The 12,282-nt window shown below is 36.3% G+C and overlaps 1 non-coding gene across 1 annotated transcript; it reads right to left on the reverse strand.

Moving 5' to 3' along the window:
- Positions 1-3,136: 3,136 nt before the first annotated feature.
- On the reverse strand, positions 3,137-3,243 carry LOC112091052. The gene has a single exon (XR_002901980.1). It is a non-coding gene; the product is annotated as a small nucleolar RNA R71 (small nucleolar RNA).
- Positions 3,244-12,282: the final 9,039 nt, after the last annotated feature.

Raw genomic sequence — 12,282 nt, forward strand, 5'->3', positions numbered from 1 at the left:
AAGAAGGAATGGATTCCATCTCGTATAATAACTTTTCCAGCTACCTATTTCATTATGTCTCCAAAATACAAGGAATAGGATTCAGGGTCTTGGAATCTGTACCGAGTAAATCAAAAGACATAAATCCATACATAGGAGTTTGTTAATAACTCAGGATTAAGATCATCTTATATATGACCATCGGTAGACTCAATTAGAATTTCAATGCTTAACGGAAATTATTAGAAATTCATATTGTGTCTGTGTCCTTATTCCACATAATCTTATTGTACGAAATACACTCATTCAATATCTCATCATATTAACAGTGTGGATAACACCGTTCCATTCTAAATGGGAATGACATGTATTAATAATGTTTTAATTAAAGATTCCAAACTTTAATTAAATTCATCATGAACAATGTTTTTGATTATTATCCTTAAACACTATCCTCTCGTATATAACACTTATATACTATGTTTAAGGTTACATAAACAATCACGGAATTTTCATTTGATATTCATAAAATATTCATAAATATATGCACATAAAATGATGAATAAACTCTTTTATTAATTAAATAATAAATATCATATTACATCTCATGCTTTTAGGACACTATTCCCAACACAACACGGGTCCCAGCTGTTTCCAACCACCAACACACTTCTTCCACTCTGAACGCAACACGTGGCGAGTTGACTCATTTTTTCCAATCATAATGCGGCACGTGTCCACTGAGTGCTGAGTCCAAATTTCCCCAAAAATCAGAGCAAATTATTAGATTTTCTCCTCAAATCACATATATGATTTCTCGTAATTTATATGTAATTTTATTTTGTTTCTTTTTCTTTTGTAATTTTCTATTTTTATTAGTTGTTTCCTTATTTGACAGGCAACCTCTGAATACTATAAATAAGAGGGTTAGCTTAAGGTTTTTAGAAGTTTGAATATTCATTTTTCTGTTGTCTTGCTGTCACTCTCATATTTTCTCTCTAGAACTTGTGAGAATGTTTTGCAAGCTAGGCTAGAGTTATTTTGGTGAGGTTAGAGATGAAATTTTATTGAGTGACCCAATTCAGACTTTTAATTCCTTGTGTTGGAAAGTTCAATATTCAAATGAATTAAATCTCATCTATCTTTCTTTTACTTTTCAAATTATTGTGTGCCAATTTTTATATAAGTTCAGTCATGCTTTTCTTATGTAATTCTGTCATGCATTGGTTTATTATTAAAATTATTTTACAAGTTGTCTTTTACTGCAATATTGTCAATTTGATATGTTGTTGATTTTAGATAACTTGTAATAATAATCTTTGTGATTTTAACGTAAAGATTTAATTTATTCGATCTTTTTATTTTGTGAATTAAAAACTTAAATTGGTGAACGAAACATTAGGGATTCTTGACACCTTACCATTTTTACTACTGAATTTCCTTCTTACAATTTTTCTCATTTTTTATTTTATTTGCAACAAAAGTTTCAAAAACTTTTCTTTTTCTTTAATTCACTTGTTATTTATTTTTCTCTAACGCTCTTATTCTACTAATCTTTCTTATTTATTTTAGTATCTCTCTGTAGATACGACCGTCCTTGTGCTATAATTGACCGCTTGTTAATAACACTTTTAGGGTTTAATCAAATTTTGATACCATTACTGAGAAGGTGCTGCTAGTAAGAATGATCAGTAGATTTTAGGCTGAAAGAGGTAAGTAAATTTTGCTCCTACTTTTTGGTTCACTTTCCGCTTCTTAATTGATTTTATTCCTAGGCTGTCAGTTAATGCTGTTTTATTATTATTATTGTTTTTTTGGTCCGTAGTAGTTTTAGAACTTGCATAACTAGCTTTTGTTGATTCATTTGATTTTAAAAAAAAAATCTTCCTTTGGTTTACGCGTGAACTTTTTGAGTCTGTGTTCATTGCCGTTTTCTTTTCTTCTTTTTGTTTCCTTATATTTAAAAAAAATCTCTTTTCATTCAATTTCTTTTTATTTAATTTCCTTAGTTTTGAAAGATAATTTAGGATTTACTTTTAGTGTTAATTTTATTTCCCTATTTAGTTTTACAATTAATTGTGATTTGATTTTTTGTAATCTTTTACTTTTTATAAGTTAGGATTTTATTTTGTTTCCCTATGTATAATTAATTGTTAATTATTATATTGTTGCCTAATATAATTTTTCCTTTTATAGTTTTCATTAATTCATAAGATTGTAATTAGGATTGTAATTAATTGACTATTCTTAATTTAAGAATTTCATAATTTGGTAGATTTAGGCTTTTGACTTTAGGAATAGTTTCTATTAATTAGATTACATTTTATAATTTATTCAATAAAATTTAAAATTTAAAACTTAAAATAATAGTGTGGTTACGTAGAAAGTACAATCTGAGGGAGTTCTGTCTAGAAAAGTTGGTATTTAAGTAGGCCTCACCCCACCAATCTTCTATGGGAACGTTGCTCTGTCTAGGAGGCTATTCATTGAGCCAAGAGCTATAGTCTTTCCTGAGAGCACTCTCGGTGGTTACAATTTACGTTACTATATAATTATTTTCTTTTGTTTTAATTAAAAATAAAAAAACAAAAAAATTAGAAAAATAAAAAATAAAAAAAAGAGCCGATTAGGGTGAATGCATCAGTATAGAGACGAACTAGGGAGACTTGCTCAACGTCAAAACCTAGAAACCCCTAGTGAAATTCTATTCGACTTGTCTTCTACGCCTCCGTCTTCACACTCGTCATTGGAATTCGCACTTCAAAATCTATTCGTAATGGCACAACACGAGGAAGTTCAACAGAGGACGTTGCAAGATTAGCTGCACCCAACGCGCACGGCCACCCCATCTTGCATCATGTTCCCACCGAATGCACCGCTTACGGATTTCAAGCCGGGCATGGTTGCACTTCTTCCAACCTTTCACGGGTTACAGAACGAGAATCCATATGTACACATTCGGGAGTTTGAAGAGGTGGTGACCACCTTCTACAGTCGTGCTGAGGCCACAAACACCGTCAGATTGAAGTTTTTCCTTTTCTCTTTGAAGGACAAGGCTAAAAGCTGCCTGTATTCTCTTAGGCCCAGGTCTATTGGTACGTGGGAAGAAATGACGATGACATTCTTCAACAAATATTTCCCACACCATAAGACCAATAATTTGAAACGACAGATCTCGACTTTCTCTCAGAAGGAAAATGAAATTCTTTATCAAGCTTGGGAGCATTTTAAAGATCTGTTAAATTTCTGTCCCCACCATGGGTACAAAAGTTGGCACCTCGTAAGCTATTTCTACGATGGACTCACAATCCGAGAGCACCAATTTGTTAAAATGATGTGCAATGAGAATTTTCTCCAGAAGGATCCTGATGAAGCTATCGAGTACCTGAATGAGTTAGCTGAGAAAGCCCACACTTGTACTGGACCAAGTGTTACTGAGAGCACTAGTAGGTCCCGACCAGCTGGAGTTTATCAATTGAGGGAAGAGGACAGCTTCAAGGCTCAAGTTGAAGTTTTGACGAAGCAAATCGAGGCCTTCAAAAGTAAAGATAGTAGAGGATCCCACATGGTGGCAAGGATAGAGGCACATGAGCCATGTTTCGTTTGTGGTGGAGTGGGTCATCTGGCTCAAGATTGTCTCACTTTTGGTGAAATGAGTGGGGTGTATGAGGAGTAGTGCAATGCATTGGGCACATACAAGAAGCCTTATGGACCTTTCTCAAACACTTATAATGATAGCTGGAAACACCACCCAAACTTCAGTTGGAGAGATCCAAACCAACATGCACAATCATCTGGAGGGCAATGGAGATCAGAGCAACAATCTCAACCACCAATGACATATTTTGCGCCTCAGAATAACATGCAGCCGAAAGGGAATTCTTTAGAGGATACCCTAAAAGGTTTTATGGACGTGCAAAATAAGATGAATTAAAGGGTTGATTCAATGCTTGCGCAGTTGGTGAAAGAGAACAAGGAAATAAAAAGTCAGATCACAAAGCTGACAGAAGCTTTAACCGATCAGGAGCGCGGTAAATTTCCATCACAAGCCTAGTCCAATTCGAGAGGACAACACATGGCTCAAACTTCCAACTCTGAAGGTCAAAATATCAAGGAAGTTAACGCCATATCTACTTGAAGTGGTAAGAATTTGGACACACCATCGACAAGTTCTACCACTTCAAGTAATGAAGAATCGGCTCAGGAGAAAGAAGAGCCAACAAAAATTCCGGTAAAGGTGCCTTTCCCCCAAGCTCTCTGACCTATTGGGAAAGTGCCAGAAAATCAAAGTGAGATCCTGGAGCACTTGACACAATTGAAGATCAATTATCCCTTACTACATGTGATTAAGCAAGTGCCGGCTTATGCCAAGGTTATCAAGGATCTGTGCACTATAAAGAGAAAACACCATGTCAAGAAAACTGCATTCTTGACAAAACAAGTGAGCATGGTGATTGAGCAGAAGACACCGCTGAAGTACAAAGATCCTAGCTGACCCACCATTTCTTGCACCATTGGGACACGCAAATTCGGCCGAACATTGTTGGATCTTGGAGCGAGTGTAAACCTCATGCCTTATTCAGTTTACTCACAACTTGGTCTTGGAAAGATTAAGCAGACACCTGTAGTACTGCAATTGGCCAATTGATCCATCAAAAAACCATGTGGAATAGTTGAAGACGTGTTATTGCAAGTTGATAAGTTCTACTATCTCATGGATTTCATTGTTTTGGACACTCAGTCAGTGGTTGATGTAGAGTCAAAAATCCCGATCATCCTTGGAAGACCATTCCTTGCCACAACAAATGCCCTAATTAATTGTAGAAATGGTTTAATGAAGATCTCTTTTGGGAACATGACTTTCGAGGTAAATGTTTGCAACATTGTAAAACAACCACAAGGTGACGGTGAGTGTCACCAAATGTTCATGATTGACACACTTGTCAAGGAGGAGGTTCTGCTGCAAAGCAACTCTGAAGATCTTGAAAACATCCTCCAAAATTCTGAATTTAAGAGTTCCGATTCTTGTGAACTGGCTAACATTTTTCCCATTTTTAAAGAATCACAAGACAGAGGAACCAAGTTTGGGCCACCGTGTTTTGAGAAGCTCCCAACAGAAAGAGAACAACCGAAATCATCCATCGAGGAGGCCCCAAAAGTCAAGCTAGCCCAACTACATGAGGGTTTAAAACACGCGTTCTTGGGAGATGAAGGCACATTTCCGGTCATCATCTCCTCTAAACTCGATGCATCGCAAGAACAATGATTGATCGACATGCTGAAAGGGCACAAATTTGCATTGAGTTTGACGATTGCTGACATCAAAGGTATTAGCCCGTTAATTTGCTCCCATCACGTTCATTTAAAATAAGGGACTAATCCACGAAGAGACCCAAAAAGATGCCCGAATCCAACCATGAAGGAAGTAGTTAAGAATGAAGTTTTAAAATTGTTGGATGCTGGCATAATTTATCCTGTTGCTAATAGCAAGTGGGTTAGTCCAACCCAGGTAGTGTCAAAGAAATCGGGGGAGACTGTGGTGAAAAGTGAGAAAGGGGCTCTAGTTGCCACAAAGGTCGTGACTGGTTGGCACATGTGTATTGACTATCGCAAGCTTAACTCCGCCACTCGTAACTAAATAGTGAAATTAAAACTACCTAAAAAATATATGAAAAATATTACAATAAACAAATATTTAAATAAAAATATTTTTTAGTAGCTCATGTGCATCCATGTAAGGAGTGTGTGTATCCCAATGCCCTTTTTCAAAAGGAAATGTTAAATTTTGCGAGAGAGCTCCGTAACATACTCAGACAATTTGACATGTTTAGACTCACGACAGGCGAGTACATAAACATTCACTATTGTCGAATTCTCACAATTACATAAGCCATATAATAATAACAACATAATATAAATTTTATGGCATCAATCATCAAACAAATTGTATACAAAATGACCAAAAAAAAATTTGTTTGAAAATTGTGAGAATTAGCCACACATAAAAATATAAAATTAATAATATAAAAATATTAAAAATATGATTTTATGGTGGCTTATACCCAAAATAAATCATTTAATTGGGTAGGAAATAAAAAACGGAACACAACGGTGAAAACGGCGGTCAAAACGGAGTTAAAATCACGAAATAAGACAGAATTTAGCCTAAAAATGGATCTCACTCACGCCACGTAAGCGTTGACGCGCGCCTGACACGCACGCTGATGCGTGCACTGATGCTGGGTCCCGCGTGCGCCACCTAGGCACTGACGCGTGCACTAACGTGTTTTTTTTCTCTGGTCGTCTTCTACCTTGAGACGGGTCACGAGACCCATTTCAACCCGAAACTTTAAACGGGCATAACTTCACATCTATAACTCCGATTTTGATGATTCTAAAGGGGTTTTTCTCTAAATTTCGTGCTCTTTCATATTCTGGGATTAATTTTTCTCAACAAGGCCTAAAAATCAGACTCCTAAAAACCCATAACCGGCCATTTTTAAATCTTCAAAACGCAGTGAATCCGGCCAAATTGACCCACAAAACTCAAGGAAATCATCACCCATAAGCCATACTCAAAGTGGGTAACATCAAAACAACGTTTCCTTGAGCTAAAATACGGATTCAAATTTTGGATTTTTCTTCCACCGAAAATGGAAAAATCTAAAAATACATAGCTCTAAACCCAAATAAGATGGCTCTGATACCAATTGCTAGATTTAAAATGATCTAAACATGATCTAAACAAGATCATAATAACTAATCTAGCTTAAAATCTGAAAATGCCATTAAAACTATTATTTGGGATTTAGGCATACCTCTACTCTGGTGGGCAGTAGAAACACGTCGTTCACGGTCGCCGGAATCCGCCGATGGGCCGGCTGGCAGTGAGTGGAGGAGCTACAAACAAAAAAGAAGGGCAAGAGGTTCTTGAACTACTCCCTATTTCTCCCTCTCTCCACCATTCGGCCACACCCCCTAAAAGCCCCCACGGACCCTTCACTAGAACAAAGGGTGGCACCAAAAAATAGAGAAAATGAGATGGGGTGGGGATATTGGCTTTTTACTGTAGCAAAATTGGAATTCTAAACTCGAATCGGTAAAATAAACGGGACCTAAATATTATGAGATAGAGAGAGTTCATATGCCTCAAGCAAGTTAATAAAACAAGTATCCATCCCATAATGGACTGATATTTAACATACATGCATGTGTTAATTCACAATAACACAGTTATCCATAAGATACTTTAATTAATTACATAATAAATTATTATAATTATGGAAGTCCACATAAAAATATTCCAATAGTATCATCATTATTATCATAAAGTTATAATCTTTAGGCAAATGACTGTATTCGCATATTGTGTACTTTAACTAATGCTTATATACATGGTGTTTATTTAATAATTATAATAAATCTTATATTACTTATGATAATGCTTATATTCATATTTTGGTGAACATATTTAGTATATTCTTTTTAAAAAAAATTCATTGCTATAATAAAATTTTTGTTCTTTAAAATAATGCCTATTCTATAATTTATAAGTCTTTATCATAATTATACTATCATAATGGTAATGCATATTCTCATTATCATTATAGTAATGCATATTTCTCTTGTGTTTATACATATACTGAAATTTATAAATTTGTATTATGATCACATTATCATTATGGCAATGATGGTTGATGTGGTGATTTTGTGCGTATCATTTATTTACTCCTAACTTAATATGTTGTTCGTTTAATTTTTATGTGTTTTTATGAATTTTTCACTTGTTTTATGATGGTTGATATGGTGATTTCATTTTTTTAGGAATTTTTTATGCATATTCGTTCGTTTTTTAAAAGAGAAACTTTCCTTTTCCTAAAAACGACCACATTTCATTTAATACTGATTTCATTTAATTGTTGATTTTTTTTTCTCTATTTGCTTATTTTGTTGATTTTTTTACCTATTATGTTCTTTAATTATTTTTTTTTCTTTTTTCATTATATGAGGATATAATTGTCTTTATATATGTGATAGTCGATAGTTTTGTAAATAAACAAAAAAAAAAAGTCGGCATTTTTAGACATAAGGTGCTCCAAATCGGCATTTATGTAAATAACCCTTTAAAAACATGTCAAACTAGTTTTAGTAACACCAAAGATTACCTTCAGTAACACGATAAACTACCACAAGCATGGAGGTTGACCGCGATTACTAAAGGTAACTTGGTTAAATACCTATTTGGGTATTTTTGGTATTTCATTTTTTTTGTTGTTGTTACGTTTATTGTACAAGTGTTGCCGCAAAGCAAAGGTCAATATTGCAAAAGGTGTGAACACTATTTTTCTTAAGTTCTCCGAAACCTTTATTTTTAGGCGTATTTAAAATTATACGACTTGGTTAATTGTTTGTTTTTAATCTTATATATCTTGTTTTCCAACATGCAATATGGGTTTTCATCAGCTCATTTCATTGCAAGCGACCACCTGAATGGTGTAGTAAATCACCGTAACATCGATTATCAATGTTCAAAATGTCTTATAATCTTCCCGAGATTTAAAGAATAGTGAAAGATTGTCAAGTTATTAAGGATTAGAGAATTGTGGATACAACTGACAAAGTAGATCTATATGTAGACGATGGAGGTAACAGATTCATAAGAAAGGAACTCCTAGGTAACTTAGAGGAGGAACTGGTAGTTCCATATTGGGTTTTCGACGCTGACGTTGTCAACACCTGTGTCGAGCTTAGAGGAGGAGTTGTCCAGGAGATTAAATAAGGCTACATGAATTGTGAGATATCGGCTTCTTCTTTCTGCATCATCTCCAGACAAGATTGATGCTTTGATTTGCTCAAGCAAAGAGGAATTGACATTCTCGATTAGAGATGATATGGAGTAGCACTCATGATGATCCACATTTGCATGCAGTTATTCTACTTGTTCTGTTAGGCTTGAAGTAAAATTATCAATCTTCGTCAATTAAGTCTCAACACAACATTTTCCCATTCTGTATGCTTCATATTTGACAATCTAAACCTTATCGCTAGTAGTATGGCATGTAAAACTGGACCATTATCTACCATTTATCATTGCACTCATTTCATCATTGTCCTTCAGTGAGCGGTTAAGACTATTTACTGCTCAAACAAGTGCGGGATGAAATTCACTATCATGCAAATCAGCGTATTTGATGGTCCTCTTTTAGGAGCACGCTTGCGCTCAACTAATAGTATACCCATGCATCACTGGTATTTAGGGGTGTAAATGGGGTGGGCGGCAGAACCCACCCGGCCCATTTGCCCTGTCTGTTCTAATTCCCAATGAAAGCCGATTGAAAATGGAATTGCACAAGTCTTTCACAAATTTGTTCTGGTAGAGTACAAGAGTACCAAATTTAAAAATAAAATAAAATAAAAAGTACCAAATGGAGGGCGGGCGGATGGCAGATGGTGGGTGACCCGCTATTCTACATGCACCCAATAAAGAAGTGCCCCATGCCCCGATTGATGACGGGTAACCCGCCACATCTACATCTACATCTTACATAACTAAAGGAGGGAGGCATGATCTCACTCAATGGCGGAGCTAAAGTCGGTGATCATGATTGTAGACTGAACTTTCCATTCTGAACCGCCTAAATAAAAGCACTAGAGTTTCCTTCACCATGGCTGCACCCACCAATACACAAGGGAGCCAGTGCACTCACCATGTTACCCGGAACCACAAGTTTGGTACCCGTACCTTCCTCTAAAATCTCTCTACCTTACTGTTGCAGTGTATGTATGTGTATTATACTTTTTAGAGCACTTACCATTATAAAAACTAACACCTTCACGTGGTTGCCACTACTTTGCCCTTTCATTACTCAACTGACAAGTGGCGTATCAACAGTGCCTTGCTCATACAAGGCAAGCTCATGAAATTACTACAAAAGTTCTACGTGCAGTTTAGAAAGAGCTGTAAGACGAGAAAGTGATTAAAAAAAGGAGGAAAAAAGGAGCAGCAGATTGCAGACTGTCATAAAGAAGGCCATGCATTGGATAATAAAGGAAGGGATACATGTTTTTGTTTGTTATAATAATAAATAAATAAAGTTATGCAAGTCCTAAGAGCAGATTATAAATAGCAATCCCATAAGATTGCCGGCTCTCACCAGATCTTACCTTCTAGTAAACAGATAATTAGCCACTTCAAGTTACAAAAGTTGTCAAGTATAAGGTGATATACTTCTTTTCAAACAAAAAATAATGACAATAATGTTAGAGAGATTGTAATATATCTCTCAATCTTGATATCACAAAATTGGATTAAAACACATTCGGAAAGATTGGGCTGACGCAAGCACGCGCTGCAGTGCGAAGGAGTGCGCGCTGCAGCGCACGGATGCGCTGCAGTGCGTTTGGGCGCTGCAGCCTGCGCAAAACAGACCTCTCGGGTATGTTTTGCTAGGCTTACGCGCTGCAGCGCACAGCAGCGTGCGCTGCAGCGCACGGGCGCGCTGCAGCGCGCGTTTGGGCGCTGCAGCCTGCGCAAAAACAGACCTCTCGGGTCTGTTTTTGCTAAGCCCTCGCGCTACAGCCCGCCTTTTGGGCGCTGCAGCGCAAATCATCGACGGAAAATGTGTTCGTGTGTTTTAGTGATCTGAAAAGGTCTCGATGCAATCTATTTGTGATATATTTTCTCACATATCTGAGCACTTATTAACAATAGAAATAAGTATTGTTATAAGTGCATCAACATATAAAATATAACCATCAAATTGAAAAGGTATCTTTATGTGAAAGGTTGTAACACTTAAAGAGGATGTATGCATCCCTGTCTTTATATGATGGACTTTAGAAAAATACAGATTAACAATTGTTCTGGAACTCAATATTTTTGCTGGATATTGTGTTCAAGGGTTTGTTGTATCTTGAGGGTAATTTGCCATTTAGAACTCGTTAGCAAACTTTGAGAAGTGAGGGCAAATAAAACCTTAAAGGAAAGTATTCCTATACGCCTCAAACTATTCTTTCTGAATTCTCTATTCTTTTCATCCTCCCAAATCCGAATTTCTCCAACAATCTTTAAGGTTTTATACTTGCTGCAATGGAGGTTGAAAAGAACATGACGTCTTTCCTCAATCCTAATGTTCAACTTGATCGTTTTGATGGTACCAACTTCACCCGCTGGAAAGGAAAGTTATTCTTTCTTCTCACCGTGCTTAAGATCGCCTATGTACTTGATCCGAAATTGGAGCCACTTCCTGAACCAAAGGAGGATGATTCTGAAGAATTGAAGACCGCAAGGAAGAAACGAGGAGATGATGAAATCATGTGCCTGGGTCATATTCTCAACACTCTCTCCGATAGGCTCTACGATCTTTATAACTCGATGGAGTCTCCGGTGAAGATTTGGAGCGCTCTCAAATACAAATACAAAACTGAGAAGGAAGGTACGGACAAATTTCTTATCTTGAAATTTTTAGAATATGTCATGGTTGACACCAAGTCCGTTCTAGATCAAATACATGAATTGCAAGTCATTATTACTAAGCTTCGTGAATTGAAGGTTGAGATTTCTGAATCATTCCAAGTGGGGGCAATTATTGCTAAATTGCCTCAAAGTTGGAATGGTTATAGAAAGAAACTCCTTCATAGGAGAGATGACATAACTTTGGAGGAATTACAAAAACACTTGAGAATAGAAGAAGAGACTAAGTCTCGTGATTCCAAGAACAAAAATGTTGATTCCTCTAAAGTTAATGTTGCCGAAGCTAGTAAGTTTTCAAAGAACTTCAAAGTCAATAATGACAAGAAGTTCAAGAAGGCAGGTAATGGCCAAAAGAAATTTTCTGGAAATTGTTTCTTTTGTGGAAAGAAAGGCCATCGCCAAAATGACTGCAGATACAAGAAGAAAAAGGAAGAAGTGAACACCAACAATGCCAATGCCATTGAAGAGAAATCCAAAGACATATGTGCTATAGTCTCGGAATTGCAAATTGGCATGATTACTGAAACTAACATGGCTCCATTTAAATCCTCCGATTGGTGGCTTGATTCCGGTGCCACAATCCACGTTTGTAATGACAAGACTATGTTCTTATCTTACAAAGTGGAAAAGGAAGGACAAACTGTTCTCATGAGGAACAATGATGCAGCGATGGTTGCCGGGAGAGGAGTGGTGGAGATTAACTTTACTTCCGGAAAGAAGCTTACATTGAACAATGTACTTCATGTTCCTGATATTAGGAAAAATCTTGTATCCGCTAGTCTTATGTGTAAGAATGGACTTAAGATTGTACTTGAGGGCAATAATTGTAT

This window comes from Morus notabilis, unplaced genomic scaffold, assembly GCF_000414095.1.
Source record: "Morus notabilis unplaced genomic scaffold, ASM41409v2 Scaffold403, whole genome shotgun sequence".
Lineage (NCBI taxonomy): Eukaryota > Viridiplantae > Streptophyta > Magnoliopsida > Rosales > Moraceae > Morus > Morus notabilis.